The sequence below is a fragment of the Mastigoproctus giganteus genome, chromosome 3, assembly GCF_048544385.1.
Source record: "Mastigoproctus giganteus isolate SK-2022 chromosome 3, ASM4854438v1, whole genome shotgun sequence".
Taxonomy (NCBI): Eukaryota; Metazoa; Arthropoda; class Arachnida; order Uropygi; family Thelyphonidae; genus Mastigoproctus; species Mastigoproctus giganteus.
This window is the reverse complement of record NC_143577.1, coordinates 114444903-114456235: the sequence shown is the minus strand read 5'-3', so window position 1 is coordinate 114456235 and position 11333 is coordinate 114444903. Positions and strand designations below refer to the sequence as shown.

At 38.9% G+C, this 11333-nt stretch overlaps 1 protein-coding gene across 3 annotated transcripts in view; it reads left to right on the top strand.

Annotated features, from left to right (window-relative positions):
• The first annotated feature begins 814 nt into the window (after positions 1-814).
• LOC150088232 (citramalyl-CoA lyase, mitochondrial-like) overlaps positions 815-11333 on the top strand; it is a 244668-nt gene continuing 234149 nt past the window's right edge. For 2 of the 3 annotated variants that reach the window (XM_090370649.1, XM_090370647.1), the window contains exon 1: positions 815-922. The gene's annotated coding sequence lies outside the window, so the exon portion shown is untranslated. Of the gene's footprint in view, positions 923-11060; positions 11190-11333 lie in introns of those variants that run through there. The other variant, XM_090370648.1, reaches the window with a different exon arrangement.

Here is an 11333-nt window from a genome sequence, read left to right as displayed (position 1 = left end):
TTTGTGCAATATTGAATCATTGTATTTCGACTTGTTTTAACATGTTTCTGCACAACGCTAGCGATATTAAAGATGCTTTTCATTCCAAGAATTTCCATTTCAGGTTTCTATGTGATGAAACCTGAAATGCAAAATGGAAACACTTGGGCTGTTTGCAAATTGTTTCCAATTTGTTGGAATCAATCAATTGGGGTCAAGGTTACAGTCATATTCTTCAGGTGAAGTACTCTGTAACAGATGAGTTATTAGGATATACTATATTCATATTGAATCCGTTTTTGTTACTTCAGTGCTTGTTATACTGTACTAGGTATATGTTCCAAAACAACAGATAAAAGTAATCATGTTTTTTTTTTTTTTTTTTTTTTTGTAACAGGAACAGTTTGTTTAAGTAATTTCTCTTCTCTAACTAGTAAGAAAGATAAAAATACCTGTTATCAGAAATAACTGTCATTTCGAATTATGTACATACTAACCCCAGGGGCTCACATCTGGTGAGTATGGGCTTGGCACAACCCGGGTTCTGAGCTGGATATCATCATTATTCTCTTTCTTGGTGATTCCCTTCTCTCTCTCTCTTAGGGTAATTTGGGAATTTTTTTTTTTAGCTGGTGCAGCATAAGCCTCAGGCTTCCTTGCACCATATAGCTAATAATAATATTCCCGAAGTAACCGCTACGAATAACAGTGATTTAGGTTTTGCGGTAACAAAATATTCCAGTGTGAAGTTAGTAGCAATATCCGGAAAGAGTTCCCCAGCTGTAGATAGAGGGCACAGAGTAGTGATAGAGGATAATTAGTCGTTTCTGAATAATATAGTTTGTTGATACTTGTTATCCGTACGCTGTCCACATTTTCAAGTGGGCATTATGGAATAATATTAATCGTTTAATACGGTATCTTTCCAAACCCATTTGCAAATGTAAGAGCATTTCTGTATTCTTGTTTTATATTCGTTTGTTGAAACGATTTCAGACATTAACAACCAGTGCCGGTTGATTGGGGTGGCGGATGCTGTTTCTCGTTCTAGAGCCGTCGTGACTGCCTGTATTAATGCTACTGGGATCTGAGTCCCTCTTCTTATAACTACGTAAAACGTCCATTTATGAAAAGCAATTACTAACCCTGTTATCGACATTATTCAGTGACCCCTATCAGATATTTGAAATACCACATACCCAATAAAATGTGTAAATTATGTGATTGACGAAAGTTTAAAATATGCTTTTTTCAACTGTCCACTCTGTCGATCACAGACAACACTTTTTGATGAGTATAACACTGTATTTGGGAATATATATATATTAATAATATTCAGTTAATCAGACCATTGCGACCAGATGACTTGGTATTCATTATCAGTTTTGTAAAGAAACGTATGTATGTATTTAGGGATTTTCTTTCAGCTGGTACGTGTACAAGTTAACACAGCAGTCATTGATAAATATGTACGTTTCCCAATATATATTATACACTGTATTTTTTTTTTTCTGCCATAAAACAGTGGGTAAAATTTATTTATTTTACCTAATTGAAAATTAGATAAAATAAATAAATTTGCCCATTCCTTTTGATAACACAAACAAATTAATTAACACCAGTCCCAAGCAGAGGTTTAAGTGATTCTTGCACTGCTTCTCTTGGAATATGCTTGTAGCCTGGAAAGCAACATGGCGGGGATTCCATTGACTGTTTGGGATCATCATCAAACAAGAAAAGACATGGGCTCTGTTGGGATTACTAAGAATAGTAGAGTTAGCATTTGCATTAGTTGAGGCATATAATGCAACAAAGCAAGCTATATAATGCAGCATCAGCCACAAAAAAAAAAAAAAAAAAAAACCCTTCCCATTTCACCCATCCGATCACTCCAAATGTTTGTCTAGTTCAGCCTTAAATTTATTTTAGCTATCAACTTCCACAACAACAGATGGAAGTCTGTTCCAGCAATCAACTACCGGCTGGCTGAAGGCAAATTTCTGCACATCTATTTTACAACTGTCTTTCCTTAATTTGAATCTATGTCCCCTCAGGTTCTTAATCTGAGCAAGCGGAAGTATCGCATCAGCATTGGGCCTGCTCAAACCATTCAAGGCCTTATACACCTTGATCAGATCACCTCACAGGTGCCTAGTCTCCAGATGCTGCAACTCGCAGAACTTGAACATTTCTTCGTAAGTGCACCCCTTTGTTCCTCTCACCAATCTTGTTTCCCTTCTCTGTGCTCATTCTAGCAACTCTACATTCTTCCTAAAATAAGGCCTCCAGATCTGTACAGTACTCTAGGTGTGGCCTGACCATTGGCTTATACAAAGAGATAATCACTTCCTTGTCTCTGCTAGCAAAATTATTATTATTATTAGCCATATGGTGCAAGGAAGCCTGAGGCTTATGCTGCACCAGCCAAAAAAAAAAAAAAAATTTGAATACCCTGAGAGAGAGAGAGAGAGAGAGAGGGGAAAAGAAGTAGGAGGGAATCACCAAAAAAGAGAAGAATGATGATATCCAACTCAGGACCCTGAGTGTGCCAAGCCCATACTCACCAGATATGAGCCACCAGGGTTGTATTTGCTATATATTATTGACAGAACTCCATGACTTGCTCTGGCAGCCTCTCTGAACTGCTCAGAGAACTTCATATCTGACTGCACAATTATCCCCAGGTCTTTTTCATTCCCCACCTTCCCGAGTGTAGTACCACACGGTACGTTTCTCTTGGGTTGCTGCTACCCATATGGAGTACAGTCAGTCCTCGTATAGAACAATAATTGTGTTCCTAGAAACCCTATGCAAAATCGTGATATATAAATAACAGGCCCTATGGGGAAAAATAGGTTTAGGTGCCGACCACCCAAGATTGATCACATATTTGTAACCAAAACATTACCAAACACAATAAATACTTAAATATTTTATTACAACTATTACGTAATAAAATATTGCTAATGCTTTTGCTTCTGTCGTAAGCAGACTTGTTCTTTGTTTGATCTTCTGTCCAAAACAGATGAGAGCCGTTGCATCTCTTCCAATTTTTTGTGTTATGATCTAATGGATTTTGTTACACTTTGAGTCGTTCCTGCTATGAAAGTTGTTTTTATTTTCTCTGCATTCTTACTAAATCTCAGCATTGCCTCATTTAGGCCTGTAGCATGTGCAATGTCACATGTTCTTTCATTTTGCTCAAAGCGTTTCACAATTTCATATTTTTTCTCTATCGACAGAGGTCGACTGGCCATAAGCCTTACCGGGGAAACCCTGTTGGGCCGGAAGCCAGAAGACGATGGAGGGCAGTGTGATTTTGGCCATAAACACTAGTATGAGGCTGCTACAAATATTCCCAGGTAAGAATTTTTGGCCCAATCTGCCTCTGTCTATTGATATTGCTTTTCTTTTTCTCTCTGAATCTGTAGTGTCTTCACCAGGATGCTTCCTTTTCACACCTTTTAAGTATTTTACTCATTTTTAGGGAATAAAGCACAATTACAAAATGAGGAGGCACGCTTGCTACACACAAAGAAAGCTGCGCATGTTGCAGTGGAACAAACAACACCGTAAAGGCAGAGACACACTATTAACACCACACTAGCTCACATACTAAAGCACATTTCTGGGGGTTACTACCATAATACAATAAAAACAATTTCCAGTTCCATTTCTGCTAGTGGAATCTGTTATAAACGAATACTAAACTCATCTAATTGCATTTATGATAATACCGATAGCTGATATTGTGTGGGTTTTTACGTTATTATGGTGAAATGTGTTTCCCCTTCACTGATATAAAAAACATAAATATATTTTCAGAATCTTCTCTTCATTCCTATCGTGTTGCATTCGGCTGGGGGTGATTCCACATTTGACTGCCTTTTATTGTAAACATAAAGGCGAATTGTGCATAATTGAACTCAGTACATGTTATATACGATATCATTCCCCGATTTATAAATCGTGTATGATCGAATTTGTGTAGTGTAAACACATGTTATACGAGAAATGACTGTACTTTGCATTTGTCAATGTTAAACTTCATTTGCCACCTCTCAGCCCATCTGCTCAGCCTTTCCAGATCCTGTTGCAGTAGCATAGTGTCAGTAGTGTCCTTGACAACCCTGCCAACCTTCGTATCATCTGAAAACTTGGACATTAAGTTTGATATACCATCATCAATATCATTTATAAATACAGAAAACAATAATGGACCCAATACTGAACCCTGAGGGACTCCACTAATGACATTAATTCACGATGAGCAGTGTCCATTGATTACCACCCTCGTCTTCTCCCCCTCAACCACCCCTTTATCCATAGCAGCAATTTGCCTCCAATGCCACACTGCTCCAATTTGTGCAGCAGTCTTCCATGTGCAACAGTATCAAAAGCCTTTCTAAGATCCAAGTATATAATATCAAAGTTATTCCCTGCATCCAGTTCTTTTGTGACTGCATCATAGTATCCAATCAAATTGGTCAGGCAAGACTTCCCCTTAACAAAACCATGCTGTGTCTGAGCTATAACTGAAGTCTTGTCTAGATGATCCTGCAGTGGTCCATTAATTTTCCGGGAACAGAAGTTAAACTAACAGGTCTATAATTACTTGTCGCTCTTTGATCCTCCTTTGTGAATTGGGGTCACATTTGCACATCTCCAGTCCATGGGTACTTACCCTGAGTCCAAGGAAGCTTTCATAATTATAGCTAAGGGTTTGCTTACTTCCTTTGCTGCCTCCTTTAATATAACTGGATAGGTCCCATCCGCCCCAGGTTGGGGCGGATATTTATGACCACCACATATTTATGAATATGTGGTGGTCATTCCCTGACCACCACATATTCATAAATCATTGAATGCAAAGGTAGAGATAAGGGAGAGAGTATCATCAGACATAAGGGATGCAACATTTGAATATAGGGAGTACAGCATGTGGAGAAACTACAGCAAGATAGGAAGGGAGGAGCATTAGCAGCTTAGGCCATATTGCTCCGTGAATATGTGGTGGTCATTGCCTGACCATTCCACATCCTCCATATTTGGCGGTGACGGGCTCGAACCCTGGTTTAATCAAGAAGCGTGTGCGCACTGCTGCTTTTTCCCACCTGTTCACATCATTACGCTGTGATCACTGTCACCCAGTGGTTTCTTTATCTTCGAATTCTTAATCTACTAATAATCACTGCTGATAATCAGATCAAGGGTATTACTCCCTGTGGTTTCCCCTCGAACATGTTTCTGTGGAAAACAATCCTCCAATAAATCCCCAAAAGTCTTGCTAGCGAGTTGGGGTTAACAAGAGCATGTATCCTTGTGTGTACACTAATACTGAGATCAGAGTGAATACATTTCATGAATTTAAAGAATTGGTTAAATCATTGAATGCAGAGGTAGAGATAAGGGAGACAGTATCATCAGACATAAGGGATGCAACATTTGAATATAGGGAGTACAGCATGTGGGGAAACTACAGCAAGATAGGAAGGGAGGAGTTGCTCTTAGTTAAGAAGTACACAAAATCTGATGCAGTGCATCCATATGATAATGTAATATTCAGTCAGTTTAATGTTAGGCACTGGGAAAACAAAAATAAGAGTAGGAATGTGTTCTTTTTTTTTTTTTATGTGAACCCCAAACACGAGAGGTATTAGAACCTATAGCACTTAGTACCGTGCTTGGGTTGGAGGTTGAGAAGACAAAGAAGATATTTGTTGACACTGGACTTGAACTTCTGTAGATTGTAATTTTCAGGAAATACATATGCAGGAAGGTTGTTCCAGAAAACGGCAGTTGAATGAATATATGAGGAAGATGAAAAGTTGGTTCTGTGGGTTTGAAGTTGGACAGTAAATGGATGTTGGCTGGTGGCGGCATGTGTTCGGACTGTTTTGAAAGAGAGAGAGAGAGAGGGAATTATAGAAGCCAATTCAGAAGAACAGTGCCCATGGAAGTATCAGTAGAAGAGGCATGCAGCAGAAACAGTATGTCTATGAGAAAGCGAGTGGAGAGACTCTGTTAGAGATGAATCATTAATTAACCCCTCTTCTGAATGGAATCAAGAAGCCTGAGAGAGGTTTTGGGGGCACCACCCCAGATGTGGGAACAATATTCCATGGCAGGGCAGATTTGCGATTTATACAGAATGAGCAGCTGTTTGGAAGAAAAGTAACACCGAGAGCGAAAGAGAAAACCAAGTTTTTAGATGCAGAGGAAGCAATATTTGTAATGTGCTTGTGCCAAGAGAGATTAGAAGTCAGGGTAATCCCCAAAAGAGATATATCATTTTGCCTAGAAATAGGAGTGTCACTAAAGATAAGCATAGGAGCAGAAGAATCCTTTTTGCGACATATAAGACAAGACTGAGTTTTAGAAGGGTTGAAATATTCGATCGTGTTTGGCATAAAGAGACTTTTATGCCAAACACGATCGAAAGCCTTTGAGATGTCAAGAGCAACTACTTGTGTTTCACCAAACCTTTCCATTGAATTAGTCCATAAATGGGTAACATAAGCCAGAATATCACCAGTGGATAGACACTGACGGAATCCATACTGGCGATCGTTGATCAGACGGAAGGTTTCTAGGTAGTTTAAGAGTTGGCGGTTAATTGATTTCTCCATTACTTTAGAAAGAGTAGAAGTAATTGCAATGGGACGATAATTAGTTGGGAGGGATTTGTCACCCTTTTTAGGAACTGGCTGGATATGAGCAAATTTCCAAGCAGAAGGAAAAACACCTTTGGAATAAGAAAGTGAAAAAAGGCGGCACAGAATAGGAGTAAATTCAGGAGCACAGGTTTTGAGAACAAGTGGAGAAATACCATCAGGACCTGGAGCTTTCTTAGCATCAAGATTCATCAAAATCCTTCTGATATCCTTTTGACGGAAGACCACAGGAGGCATTGAATGGAGTGTGTTGGGAATGGTGGGAAGTGTTTTACCAAGATCATTAATACATGAGCTGGAAGAAAAATGGGATGCTAGCAGGTCAGCTTTATCCTTGGCAACAGGACCATCCGGTTTGGACAGAGGTGGGAGCAGAGATGGGCAAAAGTTGCGGCCAATAGCTTTGGCAAGACACCAGAATGCTCGGCTACCATTAGGGCAAGAAGCAAGTTTTCTACTCTTAGCCTGTTCAAACTCTAGTTTGCACTGATTAATAACTGCTTTACAATTGTTGCAAGCTTTGGTGTAGGCAGAAAATGACACTGAAGAATTAGAAACAAGCCAATTACGATATGCAACATTCTTCTCTTGAACAACCTTAGCACATTTATTGGAAAACCAAGGTTTAGATAAAGGACGAGATTTTAAAGTGGAGTGTGGGATAAAGGATTCCATTCCTACAAGAATAATTTCACTGACACAATCTGAGCAAACGTTGACGTCAGAAGTTTTGAAGCAGTAATCCGACCAAGGAAAAGAAGAAAAGAAGTCTCGCAGGTCATCCCATTTTGCATTCTTGTAATGCCAAACAACACGAGGTTGGGTATAGCCACGAGATAAAGGTTCCATTGGAGAAGAGACAATCACCAAGTTGTGATCTGAAGTGCCTAAGGGAGCTCTCACTTCGACCTTGTACTTAGAAGGGTTGTTTGTGAGAAAAAGATCAAGCGTATTGGCTGTATGATTAGGGTTGTCCGGTATTCTTGTAGGTAAATGAAGAATCTGTGCTAGGTCATTAGTAATTGCAAAAACCTCAGCATCTCGACCTTCTGGGTTGGTGTGACTAGAAAATGGAAGCCAGCTGGAGTTGTGAACATTAAAATCACCAAGGAAAATTACCTCACTGTTAGGATAGTTGGACTGGAGAAAGTCAAGTTGCAAAGAGAGGAAGTCAAAGAGCTCCAAGTGATTAGTGGAGTTGGGAGAATGGTAGAGACAACAGATGAATTTGACACAATGAGGTAGAGAGATTTTAAGCCAGATAAGATCAAAGAGAGGAGATTCCAAATTGCCAAGTCTCTGACAGGGAATATCAGAATGGACATATGCACAAGTACCACCTTTGAGGCGAAAGGAATCATACAGTGAATAATTTGGGCATCTGAGATGAGCAGTAGTTGAATCAACCGATAACTGAGATTCTGTCAGAAAAAGTACATGGGGTTTGGCAGACTGCAAGTGGAAATGGACATCACTGAGATTAGAATTGAGACCACATATATTTGTGAAATGAATTAACAAGTGCTGGAGGTTTAGATCTTTTCGCAGATAAGCTTGCTCTATTAGTTTGACAATTCATGGTGTATTCAATGGTAAGAAAAAGTGGGTGGGACATGCTGTATGAAGTAATGAAATTTTTGGATATAGCGTACACGTGGTAAGAATATACCCAGATCCTTGACATAACGTGGCCTCGACAATGCTCCCCGCATACACACTACTCGGACTCCCTCCAGTCACTATCTGGCAGAGTAGAGGTAGCAAGATTATACACTAGCTGATCTGGAAGCCTCCTAGAGAGTTACCAATAGGTTCGGTCCGGTGTACTAACTAGCGGCCAGCCTGCGAACACCATTTTAGAGCTGTACCCTCGAAATGTAAAGAATATTGGATCTCGCCATGACGTTCATCATAACCTCAAAAGTCATCAATCATACTGCATGATGGAAGAGATAGGGAAAGGTTATAGGTTAAGGGCTGTGATGAGTATAATGAACATCTATATAAACAGATACTGGGTCACTAAATCAGCATGTCTTGTAATTGGAGATTTTAACTTTCCTGATATCAACTGGAATTTATGGGTTTGTATCTCACTTATACAGTAGTGAGATTTTGTGGCTTTATTGGATAACTGTTTTCTACAGTAGCGTGATAGTGGTAACAAGAAAAAACTAGTACTCTTGATCAGATTATCAGCAGTGACTCTTCATGCATGAAGAATTGCAGATAAAGTAACTACTAGGTAGCAGTGAACACAGTATTGTTGTGGGATTTACTTACATATTCAAATATCATCAAGAGTAAAGGGAAGGGCTTTTGTAAAGGCAACTGCAGTGGTGTTTAAACAGTTGTGAAATTCCTCCAAGTGGTACCAACTGATAATGCTACCAACAGCAAATTCAAAATGCGAAGAATTTGGTGAAGTAATCTAAAGAAGCTACTAGGTTTTTTTACCTACTGAAAAATAGTGTACAAAGTATAGACATAACTGAATATCAGATGAACTAATGAGATTTGTGGAAGAAGCATGGGATGTATATAAATTATCAAGTGATTCTGACTCAATGGTGGATATAAACTAATCTGTAATCAAGTCACAAAGGAGATTAGGCAAGCTAAGGCAGATTATGAGAAGTCTTGTAAAGACTTCGTTATTTATGTGAATATTCAGCTCAAGTTGCTGAAAAACTGAATAGGTATATTTTGCATCTAAATTTACACAAGAGGATTTCTTTAGGGAAGGGAGATGCCAGAAATGTATTGAATTCTAACAGGGAGCTAAATGATTTTGTAACAATTGAAAGGAAAGTGGAAGAGAAATTGCTGAAGCCAAACATAAGAAAGGCACACGTTGTACAGTATTCATCCAGTTATATTGAAGGAAGCAGCGAAGGGGGTAAGCAAATGATTAGCCATAATTACAGGAGCATCCTTGGCTTCAGGAGGTTTCCCTGTGGACCAGAGATGTTTGAATATGTCCCCAATTTGTAAAGGGGGTTCAAAGGATGAAATGAATAATTACAGAAATATTGACTTGCATTCCAGCGAAGGCAATGGAGTTACTGGTTAAAGATGCAGTGAAGGTCTGTCTAGACAGAAATGCAGTTATACTGCTGTAATTTGTTAAGAGGTGATCTTGTATTACCAATTTGATTGTATACTATGATGCAGTAATAAAGGAACTGGATACAAAAAATTTTGATATATGATGATTGAATTTCAGAAAAGCTTTTTATGCACACATAAAAGATTGCTCTACAAATTTAAATAGTCTGACATTAAGGGAAAATTACTGCTGTGGATAAAGGAATGGTTGAGAGAGAGAGAGAGAGAATAGTTATCACTGGACACTGCTTTTCTTGGAGTAATGTTATTAGTGGAGCTCCCACCACCTACAGTTCGGTGCTAAGACTGTTGTTTTCTATAGTTATTAATGATGTAGGAGAAGGTACATCATACTTAATGTCTAAGTTTGAGATGATACAAAAATTGGCAGAATAGTTAATACAGTAATTTAGGTATGTTACACCCACAAGTCTTACACAAATTAGATAGATGTGCTGAGAAGTAGCAAGAGATACCGTGTATGGGTGGCAGTAATCCAAGATTAACATACTAGCTGTATGGTACTATACTTAAGGTAGGAAAAAATGAAAATGATCTGGGGTAATTGTTTAGTCAGACGTGAAGTTCTCTGAGCAGTGCAGACAGGCTGCCAGGACAGCCCATGGGGTTTTGTCTTTGATATACAGGAACTTTGTTAGCAGGGATAAGGAAGTGATTATCCCATTGTATAAAGCAATGGTTAAGTTACATCTTGAGTACTCATGTCTGGAGGCCTCATTTTAGGAACAACATAGATCTGTTGGAATGGATGGAAAGAAGGGAAATGCGATTAGTGAGTGGAACAAATGGGTGCTCTTACCAGGAAAGACTTCAATGTTCAGGAAATTGCAGTGCCTGGAGACTAGACACCAGTGAGGAAATGTGATTGGGATCTTGAAATGGATTCAGTAACATCTGTGTTGACGGAATCCTTTCTCTTGCTCAGACTATGCACTTGAGGGGACATAAATTCAAATTGTGGAAGGGTGGTTGCAGGATTAATGAGCAGAAATTTGCATTCAGCAAGTGGGTAGTTGATTGCTGGAATAATCTTCCATTTGGAGGTTTGCACCACCAGTCAACAGTCATTTGGTGTTTTTGAAGTGGATAATTTGAATAAAATCTGGGATGAAATAGACATTATTTGGTGGATGGAGAGGTGGGCTGAACTTTAGTACTGGGTGTCCCTGGGCATGACCGATGAATAGTCGAAGTGCAGGATGTGATTTATTCTGTCGAAGTGGAGGACGTGAATTCTAGTCATGTGTGTGGCTGACGAACAGTCAAAATGAAGGACGTGATTGTTCTTCTCCCCTCCTAATGTTACATGATGTGTCACAGGGAAAGGCTAAATGACGAACAAAAGGTCATGCAAAGAATGTGGACTGAGAAAAATAGTTGCAATTCGAAGAAAAAAACACTCACAGGGTAGGTCAAATTTTTAATCGACTTTTATTTTTGTTTAGTGAAAAAGGTTAGGTTAGTTTACACCACTAGTTTGGGATGGATTCAAGCTAAAGAAGTGTGGGTTTTTTAATAGACTTTCATTTTAATTTATTAAAATGAGAATTT